We start from the raw sequence: 21,950 nt of genomic DNA on the forward strand, positions 1-21,950 counted from the left end.
CATATATATAGGGGAGCAAATCCTGCACTTGTGGCCCGTTGCTAATGGCAATCCTCAGCAAAATGCATACAATGGAGGATGCCCGCGGCGAACCACAAGTACCACAATAGACATCCTACACAAGGTAACAAGTGCGGATGTAATAATTAATATAACAATATAACAAAACAATAACAAACACAGGTGCACTCTGCAGTAATACTAAATCCTCAAACTGATTTTAAAATTGAGAGATTAGTCAACATGTCCTACGGTGTAGAACATGTCTAAGCCCGGACACCGCGACAAGGTTTCTCAAGTAGCCCGGGACAGTTTGAGGATATAGTATTACTGCAGAGTGCACCTGTGTTTGTTATTGTTTTGTTATATTGTTATATTAATTATTACATCCGCACTTGTTACCTTGTGTAGGATGTCTATTGTGGTACTTGTGGTTCGCCGCGGGCATCCTCCATTGTATGCATTTTGCTGAGGATTGCCATTAGCAACGGGCCACAAGTGCAGGATTTGCTCCCCTATATATATGCACAACTGCATGTGGGTTTGAAGCACCTCCTGCTAATGCCAACCTGTCTTCTTGGTTTGTACGGTATATGCAGACTAATAGGCCTTCGTTAGATCCGGTAAGATCAAGTGGTTTCAACGTTAGATCTCATTTAATTACAGAGATATTTCACATAAAAACGCAGATATTAGGTAGTATTAAATAGGGGGCTAGCCCCCCCACATGCAATTTTCTTATAAAATTTGATGCAGACTAATAGGCCTTCGTTAGATCCAGTAAGATCAAGTGGTTTCATCGTTAGATCTCATAAGATTACAGAGATATTTCACATAAAAACACAGATATTAGGTAGTATTAAATAGGGGGGCTAGCCCCCCCACATGCAATTTTCTGATAAAATTTGATGCAGACTAATAGACCTTCATTAGATCTGGTAAGATCAATTGGTTTCAACGTTAGATCTCATAAAATTACAGAGATATTATGGATATTTGGTATTACGTCAGGGGGGGCTACCCCCCCCCACATGCGATTTTCAGGTAAAATTTGATGCAGACTAATAGGCCTTCGTTAGATCCGGTAAGATCAAGTGGTTTCAACGTTAGATCTCATATAATTACAGAAATATTTCACATAAAAACACAGATATTAGGTAGTATTAAATAGGGGGGCTAGCCCCCCACAGGCAATTTTCAGGTAAAATTTGATGCAGACTAATAGGCCTTCGTTAGATCCGGTAAGATCAAGTGGTTTCAACGTTAGATCTCATTTAATTACAGAGATATTTCACATAAAAACGCAGATATTAGGTAGTATTAAATAGGGGGGCTAGCCCCCCCACATGCAATTTTCTGATAAAATTTGATGCAGACTAATAGACCTTCATTAGATCTGGTAAGATCAATTGGTTTCAACGTTAGATCTCATAAAATTACAGAGATATTATGGATATTTGGTATTACGTCAGGGGGGGCTAGCCCCCCCCCACATGCGATTTTCAGGTAAAATTTGATGCAGACTAATAGGCCTTCGTTAGATCCGGTAAGATCAAGTGGTTTCAACGTTAGATCTCATATAATTACAGAAATATTTCACATAAAAACACAGATATTAGGTAGTATTAAATAGGGGGGCTAGCCCCCCCACAGGCAATTTTCAGGTAAAATTTGATGCAGACTAATAGGCCTTCGTTAGATCCGGTAAGATCAAGTGGTTTCAACGTTAGATCTCATTTAATTACAGAGATATTTCACATAAAAACGCAGATATTAGGTAGTATTAAATAGGGAGGCTAGCCCCCCCCCCACATGCTATTTTCTGATAAAATTTGATGCAGACTAATAGGCCTTCGTTAGATCCGGTAAGATCAAGTAGGTTCAACGTTAGATCTCATTTAATTACAGAGATATTTCACATAAAAATACAGATATTAGGTAGTATTAAATAGGGGGGCTAGCCCCCCCACATGCGATTTTCAGGTAAAATTTGATGCAGACTAATAGGCCTTCGTTAGATCCGGTAAGATCAAGTGGTTTCAACGTTAGATCTCATTTGATTACAGAGATATTTCACATAAAAACGCAGATATTAGGTAGTATTAAATAGGGGGGCTAGCCCCCCCATATGCAATTTTCTGATGAAATTTTTTTTATCAACTTTGTTTTTATTGAATTATATAGACATATTGACATCCATTATTACAACGTCCAAGTACAACAAAGTCCCTCAGTGGGACGCATGACTTCAATGGATGAAACATAAAATATCAGGAAATAGCATGAGATCAGTGTTACATCACACTAGAGGTTACAATCTCCTGATGCTTGGCATCAACATTCTCAAAATTACAATAGCATATTACTACCTTAGTGACATTGATGCATAACAAAAGAGTTACAAACCAGGGAAAACATTAAAATAAAAGGAGTGAAGCAAAGAGACAAAAAAGGAAAGAAAGAGGAAAGAAAAAGAAGAGAAAAGAGAGCATAGGGGAAAGTCTCCATGAGCGACAACTGAATCGAATCAACTCTTCAGGAAGAAAAACTAGCCTGCGAATCTTTACCATAAGGTGAGGATAGCCAGGGACTCCAAATATGAAGGTACTTGTAGTGAGCGCGACATGATCTACTGGACATCTCTTCGAATCTACAGATTTGGTGTATTTTTTCAAGCCATTCCTTGGTAGAGGGAGGTACCTTACTCAGCCATTTCAGGGGAATCAGTGACTTCGCTGCAGCAAGAAGGTAAGTAACTAAAGATGAGGAAGATTGGCGTACTTCCGCCGATGGGCATCCCAGAAGGACCATTGCCGGATTCAGCGTAAGCCTTGTCCCCACAATTTCTTCTATTATCTTTTCTATTTTGGACCAAAAGGGGCGGATAACCAAACATTCCCACCAAATATGGGCATGTGTGCCTATTTGCAAATTACATCTCCAGCACAGGTTAGTGGGAGCCAGACCATGTAAGTAAAGAAACTCCGGGGTCTTGTACCACCGAGCTAGTAATTCATAGTGAGATTCTTGCAGACGTATACATCTTGAGTAGCCATGGGAATACTGTAGAATCTGCCTAGTTTCCAGATCCGTGAGGGAAAGATCCAGTTCCTTTTCCCAGGATGTAATATACCCAGGACTACTCAAGTGCCCAACGTTTCCCACAATGGCCATCATTTTAGACAACTTATTAAGTCTGGTGGTCGGCATCGACAGCTCTTTTTCAAAGTCGGTGATCTCTCTAAGGGGATAGTTATCTCGTAAAAAGTCTGTGCAGCAACTGTTAAAATGCGAAACATGCAAGAACGTAAGATTAAAGTTCGGAAGTCGCGTCTGAAGGTCAGATCGGCTGGGAACCCCTCCACTCGGGAACAAGTCTGATACAGAGATATGGGATAGTTGATCCCACATATGTTTAAAGGTCGTTGATTCTCTCCCAGTAACCACAGGTATTAAACTAGAGGGCATCAATGGCGAGATCCCAGGTGCCAACTCCGGCGACAGCAGCGCCCACACGCGTGAGGCTCCCTTAAATAACAAATTGATATCCGACGGGTTATGCATAGTACGCTTTTTGGAGGGGATCCACATTTCCCTTAGCAGGTCTCCCTTGTATGCCTTATTCGACCACTCGGAGATACCATGTGGGTTGGAAAAAGCAGTTAGATTGGACCATCTCCTAAATTGAATCGCTTTATATAATGTATACGCGTCAGGTAGTCCTATACCACCTTTGCACACAGGTCTAGTGAGGAGAGCATGCGCTAAACGAGGCCGCTTTTGTTTCCATAAGTACCGCGAGAAAAGTGATTTCAATCTGGTAAAGAAAGCTTGTGGCAGGGCTATTGGCAGCATTTGCAGTTTGTAAAGGACCTTTGGGAGCACATATGTTTGGATAACATTCTTCCTACCAATCCATGAGATCAGAGGAATATCATAATCTGTAAGAATTTTTTGAATCTCTGCTAGAAGTGGACGGAAGTTCGCATCATATATTTTGTGTATGGAGGAGGGAATATTTACTCCCAGATACTTGAGAGAAGCTTGAGCCCAAACAAAAGGTGAAGCTTCCTTAAGTCTCCAGAGTCTATGTTTTGCTAGGGAAATATTCAATAGTTCTGATTTTGTGACGTTAACTTTAAAGTTTGACACCGCACCAAAGCTATCAAACAGTTCGGCCAAACAGGGCAACCCCCTCTCAGGATCAGATAACAGAAACAAAAGGTCATCTGCAAACGCTAACATTTTCAATTCCCCATTTGGCATAGAGAAACCTCCAATAAATGGATGTTGCCTCACCTTCTGTAACAAAGTCTCCATGACTAGTATAAAAAGCGTGGGAGAGAGAGGGCAGCCCTGTCTAGTTCCATTTGTTATTTCAAATGGGGTTGACAAATGGTCGTTGACCAAGAGTGAGGCTGACGGGTGAGAGTACAGCGAAAAAATTGCCTCTATGAAAGCCGTGGGGAAGCCAAATTTCAAAAGGGTTGACTGCATGAATAGCCAATTAACTCGGTCAAAGGCCTTCTCGGCATCTACTCTGAGAAGGACCAATGATTTATCTTCAGCGTGTGCCTGATGTATTGCTGTAAGCAAGTTAGTCGTGTTGGTCCTTCCCTCCCTTCCCGGGACAAAACCTGATTGCTCCTCTCCTATCAAGTGGGGTAAAAGCTTTTTTATCCTTAAGGACAAGAGCTTTGGCCATAATTTCAAATCTAAATTCAGAAGTGAGATGGGTCTATAGCTCCCACACTCTGCTGGATCCTTCCCCTCTTTAGCTATAAGAGTGATGTGTGCCGTCTGAGTCTGCTTTGGTAAAGGGTCACCCCCAAACAGTGATGAACAATATTCTGTTAAATGAGGTAGAAGCACCTCCTGGAATTTCCTGTAGTAAAGCAAGGGAAGACCATCCGGGCCTGGACTCTTCCCAGGGGGAAAGGAGGCAAGGACCTCAGACACTTCTTTTTGTGTGATAGGTACAATTAGGGAGTTGATCATGGCTTGATCTAGTTGCGGTAGAGAAATATCTCTTAAAAAACTATCAATTAAGTTTTGCCTTTGATTAGTACCACCTATAACGCCTGTTTTGTCTATATTGTACAATGCGGAGTAAAATTTATGGAAAGCTCCAGCCATCTCAGGAAGGGATGATGTAACTTTCCCTGTATGGTCCCTGATCTCATGGATATGTTGTCTAGCTTTTTCTTTCTTGAGCAATGTAGACATGAGCTTCCCTCCTTTATTACCATGAGCATATAGCTTGTGTCTAAAATGCAAATATGCCTTGGCGGATTTATTCTGTAAATAGGTGATAAGTTTTTCCCTCAGAACACGGAGCTTCTCCTGTGTTTCCAGCGATCTAGAGCTTTTGTGGTCTTTTTCTAGTATTGTGATCTGTTCTAACAGATCGTCTATAGTTTTTTGTCGATCTTTCTTGCGTTTGGACCCCCACGAGATGAAGAGTCCCCTGACAAAAGCTTTGTGCGTTTCCCAAACTATTGGGAACTTGGGCCCCGAGTGTTTGTTCAGGTCAAAGAAAACCAAAAGTTGAGCCTGTATATCTGAGAATGCTTCAGCGTTTTCTAATATTTGCTCGTTAAGTCGCCATCTCCATGTCGTGGAGGTGTCATTAGTGGAGGTGAATGATAAATGAACTGGTGCATGGTCAGAAACAGTAATGACCGAAATACCTGTATCCGTTACTCTCGGCAGTAGAGATGCGTGAACTAGTAGGTAATCTAACCTCTGATGCGAGTTGTGCACCTGGGAGAAGTATGAGTAGTCCCGAGCAGAGGGGTTCTGCAGCCGCCAGACATCTGTAAGGGAGAGTTCAGACAATTTAGACTTCAATTTCGCTAAAGCACTTTTTGAGATACTTGACCTAGAAGTCGAGGAATCAAGTGAAGGGTCTAGCGTGACATTCAGATCCCCACCTAAGATAATCGAACCATCTGCAAACAACTTAAGCTTATCTAGAGCATCTAACAGCCAAGGCACCTGCCCGTGATTGGGGGCATAAATGTTTGCCAATGTAAACCTGGCATTATATATCTGCGCCCTTAGGAATAGCATCCTCCCCTCTTGGTCCTTGTATTGTTGCAATATCTTAATAGGGATAGATTTGTGCACAGCTATAGAAACTCCCTTAGAAGCTGAGGAAGTATGACATGAATGGTACCAGTTAGTGAAATATTTGGAAGGCAATTTCGGAATTTTGTGGCTTTTAAAATGGGTCTCCTGCAGAAAGAGAATGGAGGCTCTGAGTTTCTTGAGTATGTCCAGTACATGACGTCTCTTGTTCGGGGTGTTCAAGCCCCTCACATTAAAAGAGGCGCATTTGATGTCGCACATGCTCCAGGGGGTACTTTCCTCTAAACCGAAAGAACAAGCAAAGAGAACTGAGATTTAATAAAATAGAAGAAGATGAATCGTAAAAAAGATTAAGAGGGAAAGAGACAAAAAGAGAAGAGCACAAAAATAATAAGAGTCAGAAGAATAAGAAGATAAAGTACTAAAGACCAAATAGAAAAGAAGGGGTGAATTAAGTAAGAGTAAGCCTCAAATCAATGAAGCCGAATAAGAAATGAGTTAACACTCAAAGATAGGGGTGAGAGACGTTCAAAATATGAACAGGTCTTGACCTGTGGCGTACAAACACATAGCGTTATGCATAACATATACAGCAAATCGCCGCTTAACCTAAGCCTTGACACAACTGTCAGCTTTGCTCCCTTGGAGAGGGAAGGAGGGAGGGGAGTAAATTGGTTAGCTAATATGGATGCAGAGATAGATCAGAAAACCACCTCTTCATTCCGATCTCCTCAAACTTCTCTGAAACTCCAAATCCTCACTAGTTGAACTATTAACTCCCTCTTCCTTCTAAGTCAGTGTTACATGGGACCTTTGGATTTAATTAAGAGGAAGAAGGGAGAACAAAGAGAGGAGATTGAAGGGTTAATACACTTTCAGAGATGGGAACAGGGAGGGTGGAAGCACATGGAGCAGACTTACTCCAACTTTCAGTACATATGCCTGAGTTACTCTTAGTTATTCAGTACTATGATGTTCCATCTCCTCCTCTTAGTGGAGAAACATGTCCCATTCATAGGACAACTCTAGCTAACCCACTGAAAGCTCCTCACATCTTTAACCCAATTTCCCATGCATATCCTATAGAAATGGGGGAGACATACCACCATTCCCTCCCAAACTTCATATATAACAAAGCATTAAGAAAATCATTCATAATTACAATGAAAACAAGAGGTAAGGGGTCTCATAAACCGTCTTCTACCCTGCTACAGATCTCCTTTGCAGGGGAGTCCTCGGATGTAAATAGACTTCAGACAGCTCTGAGCAACTTATAACTTTAGGCAAATTAGAAGATGAGAGATTTCTCAATGAGCATTCCGCAGTGATAAAGAAATAAACAGAACCACTTGCGGCTAATCAGGCATACAACCTGCAGAAACATGCCAACTGTAGATGTCCCGTGCAGTTCTTCCTGAAGATAGAACCCATATGAGAAGATCTAGAGATCAGCGATGAGGTGAGTTTACTGCAGCTGAAGGTCTCTTCATTCTTTGAGGTTTCGGCCGGGTGAAAGTATGCCATTACTCAGTACGCGGCAAGGGAGGCAGGCGAACCAGATCAGCTGCAGGTGACCATGACGGTATCTCTACAGGTTCAATGCCGAGTGTAGACCATGCAGTTTCAAGGTCAGCTGGGGTCTTGATGATGATCCTCTTGTCATTCTTTATTATCGAGATCCCGAAAGGAAACAACCAAGCATATTGCAGGTTTCTTTCTCTCAACCTGTCAAGCAGCGGTCGCAGCACTCTACGTTTTTGAAGAGTAGAGGGAGCGATATCTTGGTAAAGGGAGATCTTTCCCTTGCCGAGCGGAGAATCGCAGCCGTGTCCACATAAGATAACAAGCCGCATATTACATCCCTTGGTGGGTCAGTCGGCTTTGGCTTCGATCGGAGAGCTCTATGTATCCGCTCTATTATGACTGCATCTGCCCGGTCCTTATCTAAAAGTCCAGCAAATATTTCCCGCGCCACTTTAGGGAGCGCGTTCCCTGCCCAGGATTCCGGGAGCCCTTTTATTCTTATGTTTTTCCGGCGGCTTCTGTTTTCTTGATCCTCGATCAGTGTATATGCCGTGTTAACATGGGCCTCCAGCTGCTCCGTTCTAGCTGCTAGACCTGAGGCATGATCGGTGAGTTCCGAGCACGTCGTTTCCAGGGCCTCCGTCCGGAACCCCAGGGCTTGTAAGTCCGTTTTTATGTCTGCTAAATCTTCTCTTACCGGTCTCAGTGCCTGGGTCAGGGTTTTCTTAAGCACCGCCGCTGTGAGCATTTCATTCGGTGTTTGCTCTTCATCACTACTCGAGTGACGCTCCTCCTCAGAGTCTCGCTGCTCGGCGGGTTCCGGCGCCATCTTGGCCAGTGGAGCGGGAGAACCTGCATGTCTCTTAGTGAAGAGTTTCGCGACTGCCTCTTGATTCATCTTCGGCTTGGTATAACCCTCACCCTCTCTCGGCTGGTATCTACCTATTTTGCCCATAATTTAGGGATTTAGTAGGCTAATTCAACGCTAGTGTAGGTACGTGGCAGGAGAGAGCTCTCTCAAGCTGCCATCCAGTCCGCGGTCAAGCTCCGCCCCAATTTTCTGATAAAATTTTATGCAGATAGGCCTTCGTTAGATCCGGTAAGATCAAGTGGTTTCAACGTTAGATCTCATATAATTACAGAAATATTTCACATAAAAACACAGATATTAGGTAGTATTAAATAGGCGGGCTAGCCCCCCCACATGCAATTTTCTGGTAAAATTTGATGCAGACTAATAGGCCTTCGTTAGATCCGGTAAGATCAAGTGGTTTCAACGTTAGATCTCATTTAATTACAGAGATATTTCACATAAAAACGCAGATATTAGGTAGTATTAAATAGGGGGCTAGCCCAATTTGATGCAGACTAATAGGCCTTCGTTAGATCCGGTAAGATCAAGTGGTTTCAATGTTAGATCTCATTTAATTACAGAGATATTTCACATAAAAACACAGATATTAGGTAGTATTAAATAGGGGGGCTAGCCCCCCCACATGCAATTTTCTGGTAAAATTTGATGCAGACTAATAGGCCTTCGTTAGAACCGGTAAGATCAAGTGGTTTCAACGTTAGATCTCATATATATACAGTCGTGGCCAAAAGTTTTGAGAATGACACAAATATTAGTTTTCACCAAGTTTGCTGCTAAACTGCTTTTAGATCTTAGTTTCAGTTGTTTCTGTGATGTAGTGAAATATAATTACACGCACTTCATACGTTTCAAAGGCTTTTATCGACAATTACATGACATTTATGCAAAGAGTCAGTATTTGCAGTGTTGGCCCTTCTTTTTCAGGACCTCTGCAATTCGACTGGACATGCTCTCAATCAACTTCTGGGCCAATTCCTGACTGATAGCAACCCATTCTTTCATCATCACTTCTTGGAGTTTGTCAGAATTAGTGGGGTTTTGTTTGTCCGCCCGCCTCTTGAGGATTGACCACAAGTTCTCAATGGGATTAAGATCTGGGGAGTTTCCAGGCCATGGACCCAAAATGTCAACGTTTTGGTCCCCGAGCCACTTAGTTATCACTTTTGCCTTATGGCACGGTGCTCCATCGTGCTGGAAAATGCATTGTTCTTCACCAAACTGTTGTTGGATTGTTGGAAGAAGTTGCTGTTGGAGGGTGTTTTGGTGCCATTCTTTATTCATGGCTGTGTTTTTGGGCAAAATTGTGAGTGAGCCCACTCCCTTGGATGAGAAGCAACCCCACACATAAATGGTCTCAGGATGCTTTACTGTTGGCATGACACAGGACTGATGGCAGCGCTCACCTTTTCTTCTCCGGGCAAGCCTTTTTCCAGATGCCCCAAACAATCAGAAAGAGGCTTCATCTGAGAATATGACTTTGCCCCAGTCCTCAGCAGTCCATTCACCATACTTTCTGCAGAAGATCAATCTGTCCCTGATGTTTTTTTTGGAGAGAAGTGGCTTCTTTGCTGCCCTTCTTGACACCAGGCCATCTTCCAAAAGTCTTGGCCTCACTGTGCGTGCAGATGCGCTCACACCTGCCTGCTGCCATTCCTGAGCAAGCTCTGCACTGGTGGCACTCCGATCCCGCAGCTGAATCCTCTTTAGGAGATGATCCTGGCGCTTGCTGGACTTTCTTGGACGCCCTGAAGCCTTCTTAACAAGAATTGAACCTCTTTCCTTGAAGTTCTTGATGATCCTATAAATTGCTGATTGAGGTGCAATCTTAGTAGCCACAATATCCTTGCCTGTGAAGCCATTTAAATGCAACGCAATGATGGCTGCACGCGTTTCTTTGCAGGTCACCATGGTTAACAATGGAAGAACAATGATTTCAAGCATCACCCTCCTTTTAACATGTCAAGTCTGCCATTTTAACCCAATCAGCCTGACATAATGATCTCCAGCCTTGTGCTCGTCAACATTCTCACCTGAGTTAACAAGACGATTACTGAAATGATCTCAGCAGGTCCTTTAATGACAGCAATGAAATGCAGTGGAAAGGTTTTTTTGGGATTAAGTTAATTTTCATGGCAAAGAAGGACTAAGCAATTCATCTGATCACTCTTCATAACATTCTGGAGTATATGCAAATTGCTATTATAAAAACTTAAGCAGCAACTTTTCCAAATTCCAATATTTATGTAATTCTCAAAACTTTTGGCCACGACTGTATGTAATTATATGAGATCTAACATTAAAACCACTTGATCTTACCGGATCTAACGAAGGCCTTTTAGTCTGCATCAAATTTTACCAGAAAATTGCATGTGGGGGGGCTAGCCCCCCTATTTAATACTACCTAATATCTGTATTTTTATGTGAAATATCTCTGTAATTAAATGAGATCTAACGTTGAAACCACTTGATCTTACCAGATCTAACGAAGGCCTATTAGTTTGAATCAAATTTTACCGGAAAATTGCATGTGGGGGGGTTAGCCCCCCTATTTAATACTACCTAATATTTGTATTTTTATGTGAAATATCTCTGTAATTATATGAGATCTAACGTTGAAACCACTTGATCTTACCGGATCTAACGAATGCCTATTAGTCTGCCTCAAATTTTACCAGAAAATTGCATGTGGGGGGGCTAGCCCCCCTGACGTAATACCAAATATCCATAATATCTCTGTAATTATATGAGATCTAACGTTGAAGCCACTTGATCTTACCGGATCTAATGAAGGCCTATTAGCCTGAATCTAATTTTACCAGAAAATTGCATGTGGGGGGGCTAGCCCCCCTATTTAATACTACCTAATATCTGTGTTTTTATGTGAAATATCTCTGTAATTAAATGAGATCTAACGTTGAAACCACTTGATCTTACCGGATCTAACGAAGGCCTATTAGTCTGCATCATATTTTACCAGAAAATTGCATGTGGGGGGGCTAGCCCCCCTATTTAATACTACCTAATATCTGCGTCTTTATGTGAAATATCTCTGTAATTAAATGAGATCTAACGTTGAAACCACTTGATCCTACCGGATTTAACGAAGGCCTTTTAGTCTGCATCAAATTTTACCAGAAAATTGCATGTGGGGGGGGGCTAGCCCCCGTATTTAATACTACCAAATATCTGTATTTTTATGTGAAATATCTCTGTAATTAAATGAGATCTAACGTTGAAACCACTTGATCTTACCGGATCTAACGAAGGCCTATTAGTCTACATCAAATTTTACCAGAAAATTGCATGTGGGGGGGCTAGCCCTCCCTGACGTAATACCAAATATCCATAATATCTCTGTAATTATATGAGATCTAACGTTGTAACCACTTGATCTTACCGGATCTAACGAAGGCCTATTAGTCTGCATCATATTTTACCAGAAAATTGCATGTGGGGGGGCTAGCCCCCCTATTTAATACTACCTAATATCTGCGTCTTTATGTGAAATATCTCTGTAATTAAATGAGATCTAACGTTGAAACCACTTGATCTTACCGGATTTAACGAAGGCCTTTTAGTCTGCATCAAATTTTACCAGAAAATTGCATGTGGGGAGGTTAGCCCCCCCTGACGTAATACCAAATATCCATAATATCTCTGTAATTATATGAGATCTAACGTTGTAACCACTTGATCTTACCGGATCTAACGAAGGCCTATTAGTCTGCATCAAATTTTACCAGAAAGATGCATGTGGGGGGGCTCGCCCCCCTATTTAATACTACCTAATATCTGTATTTTTATGTGAAATATCTCTGTAATTAAATGAGATCTAACGTTGAAACCACTTGATCTTACCGGATCTAACGAAGGCCTATTAGCCTGAATCAAATTTTACCAGTAAATTGCATGTGGGGGGGATAGCCCCCCTATTTAATACTACCTAATATCTGTGTTTTTATGTGAAATATCTCTGTAATTAAATGAGATCTAACGTTGAAACCACTTGATCTTACCGGATCTAACGATGGCCTATTAGTCTGCATCAAATTTTACCAGAAAATTGCATGTGGGGGGGCTAGCCCCCCTATTTAATACTACCTAATATCTGTATTTTTATGTGAAATATCTCTGTAATTATATGAGATCTAACGTTGAAACCACTTGATCTTACCGGATCTAACAAAGGCCTATTAGTATACATCAAATTTTACCAGAAAATTGCATGTGGGGGGGCTAGCCCCCCTATTTAATACTATCTAATATCTGTGTTTTTATGTGAAATGTCTCTGTAATTAAATGAGATCTAACGTTGAAACCACTTGATCTTACCGGATCTAACGAAGGCCTATTAATCTGCATCAAATTTTACCAGAAAATTGCATGTGGGGGGGCTAGCCCCCCCTGACGTAATACCAAATATCCATAATATCTCTGTAATTATATGAGATCTAACGTTGAAACCACTTGATCTTACCGGATCTAACGAAGGCCTATTAGTCTGCATCTAATTTTACCAGAAAATTGCATGTGGGGGGTTAGCCCCCCTATTTAATACTATCTAATATCTGTATTTTTATGTGAAATATCTCTGTATCTATATGAGATCTAACTTTGAAACCACTTTATCTTACCGGATCTAACGAAGGCCTATTAGTCTGACTCAAATTTTACCAGAAAATTGCATGTGGGGGGGCTAGCCCCCCTGACATAATACCAAATATCCATAATATCTCTGTAATTATATGAGATCTAACGTTGAAGCCACTTGATCTTACCGGATCTATTGAAGGCCTATTAGCCTGAATCAAATTTTACCAGAAAATTGCATGTGGGGGGGCTAGCCCCCCTATTTAATACTACCTAATATCTGTGTTTTTATGTGAAATATCTCTGTAATTAAATGAGATCTAACGTTGAAACCACTTGATCTTACCGGATCAAACGAAGGCCTATTAGTCTGCATCATATTTTACCAAAAAATTGCATGTGGGGGGGCTAGCCCCCCTATTTAATACTACCTAATATCTGCGTCTTTATGTGAAATATCTCTGTAATTAAATGAGATCTGACGTTGAAACCACTTGATCTTACCGGATCTAACGAAGGCCTTTTAGTCTGCATCAAATTTTACCAGAAAATTGCATGTGGGGGGGGCTAGCCCCCCTATTTAATACTACCTAATATCTGTATTTTTATGTGAAATATCTCTGTAATTAAATGAGATCTAACGTTGAAACCACTTGATCTTACCGGATCTAACGAAGGCCTATTAGTCTGCATCAAATTTTATCAGAAAATTGCATGTGGGGGGGCTAGCCCCCCTATTTAATACTACCTAATATCTGCGTTTTTATGTGAAATATCTCTGTAATTAAATGAGATCTAACGTTGAAGCCACTTGATCTTACCGGATCTAATGAAGGCCTATTAGTCTGCATCAAATTTTACCAGAAAATTGCGTGTGGGGGGGGGGCTAGCCCCCCTATTTAATACTACCTAATATCTGTATTTTTATGTGAAATATCTCTGTAATTAAATGAGATCTAACGTTGAAACCACTTGATCTTACCGGATCTAACGAAGGCCTATTAGCCTGAATCAAATTTTACCAGTAAATTGCATGTGGGGGGGATAGCCCCCCTATTTAATACTACCTAATATCTGTGTTTTTATGTGAATTATCTCTGTAATTAAATGAGATCTAACGTTGTAACCACTTGATCTTACCGGATCTAACGAAGGCCTATTAGTCTGCATCTAATTTTACCAGAAAATTGCATGTGGGGGGGTTAGCCCCCCTATTTAATACTACCTAATATCTGTATTTTTATGTGAAATATCTCTGTATCTATATGAGATCTAACTTTGAAACCACTTGATCTTACCGGATCTAACGAAGGCCTATTAGTCTGACTCAAATTCTACCAGAAAATTGCATGTGGGGGGGCTAGCCCCCCTGACGTAATACCAAATATCCATAATATCTCTGTAATTATATGAGATCTAACGTTGAAGCCACTTGATCTTACCGGATCTATTGAAGGCCTATTAGCCTGAATCAAATTTTACCAGAAAATTGCATGTGGGGGGGCTAGCCCCCCTATTTAATACTACCTAATATCTGTGTTTTTATGTGAAATATCTCTGTAATTAAATGAGATCTAACGTTGAAACCACTTGATCTTACCGGATCTAACGAAGGCCTATTAGTCTGCATCATATTTTACCAGAAAATTGCATGTGGGGGGGGTAGCCCCCCTATTTAATACTACCTAATATCTGCGTCTTTATGTGAAATATCTCTGTAATTAAATGAGATCTAACGTTGAAACCACTTGATCTTACCGGATCTAACGAAGGTCTATTAGTCTGCATCAAATTTTATCAGAAAATTGCATGTGGGGGGGCTAACCCCCCTATTTAATACTACCTAATATCTGCGTTTTTATGTGAAATATCTCTGTAATTAAATGAGATCTAACGTTGAAGCCACTTGATCTTACCGGATCTAATGAAGGCCTATTAGTCTGCATCAAATTTTACCAGAAAATTGCATGTGGGGGGGGCTAGCCCCCCTATTTAATACTACCTAATATCTGTATTTTTATGTGAAATATCTCTGTAATTAAATGAGATCTAACGCTGAAACCACTTGATCTTACTGGATCTAACGAAGGCCTATTAGTCTGCATCTAATTTTACCAGAAAATTGCATGTGGGGGGGTTAGCCCCCCTATTTAATACTACCTAATATCTGTATTTTTATGTGAAATATCTCTGTATCTATATGAGATCTAACTTTGAAACCACTTGATCTTACCGGATCTAACGAAGGCCTATTAGTCTGACTCAAATTCTACCAGAAAATTGCATGTGGGGGGGCTAGCCCCCCTGACGTAATACCAAATATCCATAATATCTCTGTAATTATATGAGATCTAACGTTGAAGCCACTTGATCTTACCGGATCTATTGAAGGCCTATTAGCCTGAATCAAATTTTACCAGAAAATTGCATGTGGGGGGGCTAGCCCCCCTATTTAATACTACCTAATATCTGTGTTTTTATGTGAAATATCTCTGTAATTAAATGAGATCTAACGTTGAAACCACTTGATCTTACCGGATCTAACGAAGGCCTATTAGTCTGCATCATATTTTACCAGAAAATTGCATGTGGGGGGGCTAGCCCCCCTATTTAATACTACCTTATATCTGCGTCTTTATGTGAAATATCTCTGTAATTAAATGAGATCTAACGTTGAAACCACTTGATCTTACCGGATCTAACGAAGGTCTATTAGTCTGCATCAAATTTTATCAGAAAATTGCATGTGGGGGGGCTAACCCCCCTATTTAATACTACCTAATATCTGCGTTTTTATGTGAAATATCTCTGTAATTAAATGAGATCTAACGTTGAAGCCACTTGATCTTACCGGATCTAATGAAGGCCTATTAGTCTGCATCAAATTTTACCAGAAAATTGCATGTGGGGGGGGCTAGCCCCCCTATTTAATACTACCTAATATCTGTATTTTTATGTGAAATATCTCTGTAATTAAATGAGATCTAACGCTGAAACCACTTGATCTTACCGGATCTAACGAAGGCCTATTAGTCTGCATCATATTTTACCAGAAAATTGCATGTGGGGGGGCTAGCCCCCCTATTTAATACTACCTAATATCTGCGTCTTTATGTGAAATATCTCTGTAATTAAATGAGATCTAACGTTGAAACCACTTGATCTTACCGGATCTAACGAAGGCCTTTTAGTCTGCATCAAATTTTACCAGAAAATTGCATGTGGGGGGGCTAGCCCCCCTATTTAATACTACCTAATATCTGTATTTTTATGTGAAATATCTCTGTAATTAAATGAGATCTAACGTTGAAACCACTTGATCTTACCGGATCTAACGAAGGCCTATTAGTCTGCATCAAATTTTATCAGAAAATTGCATGTGGGGGGGGCTAGCCCCCCTATTTAATACTACCTAATATCTGCGTTTTTATGTGAAATATCTCTGTAATTAAATGAGATCTAACATTGAAGCCACTTGATCTTACCGGATCTAATGAAGGCCTATTAGTCTGCATCAAATTTTACCAGAAAATTGCATGTGGGGGGGCTAGCCCCCCTATTTAATACTACCTAATATCTGTATTTTTATGTGAAACATCTCTGTAATTAAATGAGATCTAACGTTGAAACCACTTGATCTTACCGGATCTAACGAAGGCCTATTAGTCTGCATCAAATTTTATCAGAAAATTGCATGTGGGGGGGCTAGCCCCCCTATTTAATACTACCTAATATCTGCGTTTTTATGTGAAATATCTCTGTAATTAAATGAGATCTAACGTTGAAGCCACTTGATCTTACCGGATCTAACAAAGGCCTATTAGTATACATCAAATTTTACCAGAAAATTGCATGTGGGGGGGCTAGCCCCCCTATTTAATACTATCTAATATCTGTGTTTTTATGTGAAATGTCTCTGTAATTAAATGAGATCTAACGTTGAAACCACTTGATCTTACCGGATCTAACGAAGGCCTATTAATCTGCATCAAATTTTACCAGAAAATTGCATGTGGGGGGGCTAGCCCCCCCTGACGTAATACCAAATATCCATAATATCTCTGTAATTATATGAGATCTAACGTTGAAACCACTTGATCTTACCGGATCTAACGAAGGCCTATTAGTCTGCATCTAATTTTACCAGAAAATTGCATGTGGGGGGTTAGCCCCCCTATTTAATACTATCTAATATCTGTATTTTTATGTGAAATATCTCTGTATCTATATGAGATCTAACTTTGAAACCACTTGATCTTACCGGATCTAACGAAGGCCTATTAGTCTGACTCAAATTTTACCAGAAAATTGCATGTGGGGGGGCTAGCCCCCCTGACATAATACCAAATATCCATAATATCTCTGTAATTATATGAGATCTAACGTTGAAGCCACTTGATCTTACCGGATCTATTGAAGGCCTATTAGCCTGAATCAAATTTTACCAGAAAATTGCATGTGGGGGGGCTAGCCCCCCTATTTAATACTACCTAATATCTGTGTTTTTATGTGAAATATCTCTGTAATTAAATGAGATCTAACGTTGAAACCACTTGATCTTACCGGATCAAACGAAGGCCTATTAGTCTGCATCATATTTTACCAAAAAATTGCATGTGGGGGGGCTAGCCCCCCTATTTAATACTACCTAATATCTGCGTCTTTATGTGAAATATCTCTGTAATTAAATGAGATCTAACGTTGAAACCACTTGATCTTACCGGATCTAACGAAGGCCTTTTAGTCTGCATCAAATTTTACCAGAAAATTGCATGTGGGGGGGCTAGCCCCCCTATTTAATACTACCTAATATCTGTATTTTTATGTGAAATATATCTGTAATTAAATGAGATCTAACGTTGAAACCACTTGATCTTACCGGATCTAACGAAGGCCTATTAGTCTGCATCAAATTTTATCATAAAATTTCATGTGGGGGGGCTAGCCCCCCTATTTAATACTACCTAATATCTGCGTTTTTATGTGAAATATCTCTGTAATTAAATGAGATCTAACGTTGAAGCCACTTGATCTTACCGGATCTAATGAAGGCCTATTAGTCTGCATCAAATTTTACCAGAAAATTGCGTGTGGGGGGGGGGGGGGGGGGCTAGCCCCCCTATTTAATACTACCTAATATCTGTATTTTTATGTGAAATATCTCTGTAATTAAATGAGATCTAACGTTGAAACCACTTGATCTTACCGGATCTAACGAAGGCCTATTAGCCTGAATCAAATTTTACCAGTAAATTGCATGTGGGGGGGATAGCCCCCCTATTTAATACTACCTAATATCTGTGTTTTTATGTGAATTATCTCTGTAATTAAATGAGATCTAACGTTGTAACCACTTGATCTTACCGGATCTAACGAAGGCCTATTAGTCTGCATCTAATTTTACCAGAAAATTGCATGTGGGGGGGTTAGCCCCCCTATTTAATACTACCTAATATCTGTATTTTTATGTGAAATATCTCTGTATCTATATGAGATCTAACTTTGAAACCACTTGATCTTACCGGATCTAACGAAGGCCTATTAGTCTGACTCAAATTCTACCAGAAAATTGCATGTGGGGGGGCTAGCCCCCCTGACGTAATACCAAATATCCATAATATCTCTGTAATTATTTGAGATCTAACGTTGAAGCCACTTGATCTTACCGGATCTATTGAAGGCCTATTAGCCTGAATCAAATTTTACCAGAAAATTGCATGTGGGGGGGCTAGCCCCCCTATTTAATACTACCTAATATCTGTGTTTTTATGTGAAATATCTCTGTAATTAAATGAGATCTAACGTTGAAACCACTTGATCTTACCGGATCTAACGAAGGCCTATTAGTCTGCATCATATTTTACCAGAAAATTGCATGTGGGGGGGCTAGCCCCCCTATTTAATACTACCTAATATCTGCGTCTTTATGTGAAATATCTCTGTAATTAAATGAGATCTAACGTTGAAACCACTTGATCTTACCGGATCTAACGAAGGTCTATTAGTCTGCATCAAATTTTATCAGAAAATTGCATGTGGGGGGGCTAACCGCCCTATTTAATACTACCTAATATCTGCGTTTTTATGTGAAATATCTCTGTAATTAAATGAGATCTAACGTTGAAGCCACTTGATCTTACCGGATCTAATGAAGGCCTATTAGTCTGCATCAAATTTTACCAGAAAATTGCATGTGGGGGGGGCTAGCCCCCCTATTTAATACTACCTAATATCTGTATTTTTATGTGAAATATCTCTGTAATTAAATGAGATCTAACGCTGAAACCACTTGATCTTACTGGATCTAACGAAGGCCTATTAGTCTGCATCTAATTTTACCAGAAAATTGCATGTGGGGGGGTTAGCCCCCCTATTTAATACTACCTAATATCTGTATTTTTATGTGAAATATCTCTGTATCTATATGAGATCTAACTTTGAAACCACTTGATCTTACCGGATCTAACGAAGGCCTATTAGTCTGACTCAAATTCTACCAGAAAATTGCATGTGGGGGGGCTAGCCCCCCTGACGTAATACCAAATATCCATAATATCTCTGTAATTATATGAGATCTAACGTTGAAGCCACTTGATCTTACCGGATCTATTGAAGGCCTATTAGCCTGAATCAAATTTTACCAGAAAATTGCATGTGGGGGGGCTAGCCCCCCTATTTAATACTACCTAATATCTGTGTTTTTATGTGAAATATCTCTGTAATTAAATGAGATCTAACGTTGAAACCACTTGATCTTACCGGATCTAACGAAGGCCTATTAGTCTGCATCATATTTTACCAGAAAATTGCATGTGGGGGGGCTAGCCCCCCTATTTAATACTACCTAATATCTGCGTCTTTATGTGAAATATCTCTGTAATTAAATGAGATCTAACGTTGTAACCACTTGATCTTACCGGATCTAACGAAGGCCTATTAGTCTGCATCTAATTTTACCAGAAAATTGCATGTGGGGGGGTTAGCCCCCCTATTTAATACTACCTAATATCTGTATTTTTATGTGAAATATCTCTGTATCTATATGAGATCTAACTTTGAAACCACTTGATCTTACCGGATCTAACGAAGGCCTATTAGTCTGACTCAAATTCTACCAGAAAATTGCATGTGGGGGGGCTAGCCCCCCTGACGTAATACCAAATATCCATAATATCTCTGTAATTATTTGAGATCTAACGTTGAAGCCACTTGATCTTACCGGATCTATTGAAGGCCTATTAGCCTGAATCAAATTTTACCAGAAAATTGCATGTGGGGGGGCTAGCCCCCCTATTTAATACTACCTAATATCTGTGTTTTTATGTGAAATATCTCTGTAATTAAATGAGATCTAACGTTGAAACCACTTGATCTTACCGGATCTAACGAAGGCCTATTAGTCTGCATCATATTTTACCAGAAAATTGCATGTGGGGGGGCTAGCCCCCCTATTTAATACTACCTAATATCTGCGTCTTTATGTGAAATATCTCTGTAATTAAATGAGATCTAACGTTGAAACCACTTGATCTTACCGGATCTAACGAAGGTCTATTAGTCTGCATCAAATTTTATCAGAAAATTGCATGTGGGGGGGCTAACCGCCCTATTTAATACTACCTAATATCTGCGTTTTTATGTGAAATATCTCTGTAATTAAATGAGATCTAACGTTGAAGCCACTTGATCTTACCGGATCTAATGAAGGCCTATTAGTCTGCATCAAATTTTACCAGAAAATTGCATGTGGGGGGGGCTAGCCCCCCTATTTAATACTACCTAATATCTGTATTTTTATGTGAAATATCTCTGTAATTAAATGAGATCTAACGCTGAAACCACTTGATCTTACTGGATCTAACGAAGGCCTATTAGTCTGCATCTAATTTTACCAGAAAATTGCATGTGGGGGGGTTAGCCCCCCTATTTAATACTACCTAATATCTGTATTTTTATGTGAAATATCTCTGTATCTATATGAGATCTAACTTTGAAACCACTTGATCTTACCGGATCTAACGAAGGCCTATTAGTCTGACTCAAATTCTACCAGAAAATTGCATGTGGGGGGGCTAGCCCCCCTGACGTAATACCAAATATCCATAATATCTCTGTAATTATATGAGATCTAACGTTGAAGCCACTTGATCTTACCGGATCTATTGAAGGCCTATTAGCCTGAATCAAATTTTACCAGAAAATTGCATGTGGGGGGGCTAGCCCCCCTATTTAATACTACCTAATATCTGTGTTTTTATGTGAAATATCTCTGTAATTAAATGAGATCTAACGTTGAAACCACTTGATCTTACCGGATCTAACGAAGGCCTATTAGTCTGCATCATATTTTACCAGAAAATTGCATGTGGGGGGGCTAGCCCCCCTATTTAATACTACCTAATATCTGCGTCTTTATGTGAAATATCTCTGTAATTAAATGAGATCTAACGTTGAAACCACTTGATCTTACCGGATCTAACGAAGGTCTATTAGTCTGCATCAAATTTTATCAGAAAATTGCATGTGGGGGGGCTAACCCCCCTATTTAATACTACCTAATATCTGCGTTTTTATGTGAAATATCTCTGTAATTAAATGAGATCTAACGTTGAAGCCACTTGATCTTACCGGATCTAATGAAGGCCTATTAGTCTGCATCAAATTTTACCAGAAAATTGCATGTGGGGGGGGCTAGCCCCCCTATTTAATACTACCTAATATCTGTATTTTTATGTGAAATATCTCTGTAATTAAATGAGATCTAATGCTGAAACCACTTGATCTTACCGGATCTAACGAAGGCCTATTAGTCTGCATCATATTTTACCAGAAAATTGCATGTGGGGGGGCTAGACCCCCTATTTAATACTAC

Source organism: Bufo bufo, chromosome 1 (assembly GCF_905171765.1).
Source record: "Bufo bufo chromosome 1, aBufBuf1.1, whole genome shotgun sequence".
Taxonomy (NCBI): Eukaryota; Metazoa; Chordata; class Amphibia; order Anura; family Bufonidae; genus Bufo; species Bufo bufo.